Here is a 1,267-nt window from a genome sequence, read left to right as displayed (position 1 = left end):
GACCCCTGGCTCTTCCTTTAATAGCGGCATCAGCAGCAGCAGCAGTCGCCAGCCTTCTCTGCCACGTCCTTTTACGGGTCTGGTACACCCTGGTCTCCCTGAGGTGAATCTTCTTCACCGGCGTTCGGGACCAAATGCCTCCAGTGGTTGTGTACATGGTGCTGAGCTCTGCAGGTGAGCTGCGAATGCTGCTGAAGCCGTCGCAAGGATGTTTCCACCAGGAGGCCTCAGGTTGAAGTTCTGTTGCTACAGGTTCACTCCCTGAACCCCTTTCCCTTGCGACTGCCGAGTCTGCCTGCGCTGTGGATCTGCTTCAGGAGTTCAGCAGTAAGATGGAGGTGTCCTGCTCGAAGAGGAGTCCTCGGCTGGCTGGGGCGCTCCTCTGGGTCTGGGAAACAGCACGACAGGAACCTGCTCTCCCACTTACGGGGACATGCTCTTAGCAGCAGGCGGCCACTTCTCCCCCTGTACCTCTGGGTTACCTGCCAGCGTGTGGGAGGGTTTTGCAGGCTTCCAAGCGCAGTGTCACAGAGCTGTGGTGGTCAGCTCTGTCCCTCTCCTCAAGCGGTGGTGTCCCCTACCCCGTGCCTGCTGTTTGTTGTGAAGTCCTTTTGACGTCTGACTTTCTGTGAGCGTTTCCTCCGCTGCAGAACCACAGAGGGCAACACGCCCGAGCTGCTGTGGCCGCGCTGCACTGCAAACCTCGCAGGAGCTGAGAGCAGCTACTTGTCTCCCAACAGAACGCCCAGGAGGTGCAACGCCGTGTTGCCAGGAAATAACGGAGTTTGAGGATGTTCGAGGCCTTGGCAATCCTTTGAAGCTCATTTCGCCCCGGGCTTTGTTCATCAAATTATGCTCTGCTCGTTTGTGCCCTAAAGTGAGGAAAAATGAGCATTTTCTCCCCTTTCATGTGCTGGCTGCCAAGTTTTTAAATGAGATTATAACAGTTCTTTGCTACCTTCTGTGTCCAGTAGCCCTGCTGAGGAGGAAGCCCGTGGAACTGAGGTGCCCATAGCCCAAATCTCTCTTGAAAAAATGAGTTGAGTTACTAAATCCCGTCTCAGGGCTGTACCCGTGATGCCAGGAAGAAACTTGTAGTTGATGATCAGAGCTCGATTCGGGGTGACTCTGGGAACCTGTTACTGCCCATTCCACAAGGACAAAGTGTTTGTCAGGGACGGAGCTGGAACGCGCACCTGCCCTGTGCCGCGAAAGGGGGGGGCCAGGAGGATATATGGAGCCGGCTATTACAATTCCTGGCCTGGAA

The sequence above is a fragment of the Buceros rhinoceros genome, unplaced genomic scaffold (assembly GCF_000710305.1).
Source record: "Buceros rhinoceros silvestris isolate BGI_N320 unplaced genomic scaffold, ASM71030v1 scaffold8727, whole genome shotgun sequence".
Classification (NCBI taxonomy): domain Eukaryota; kingdom Metazoa; phylum Chordata; class Aves; order Bucerotiformes; family Bucerotidae; genus Buceros; species Buceros rhinoceros.
Note: the sequence above shows the minus strand (reverse complement) of the source record.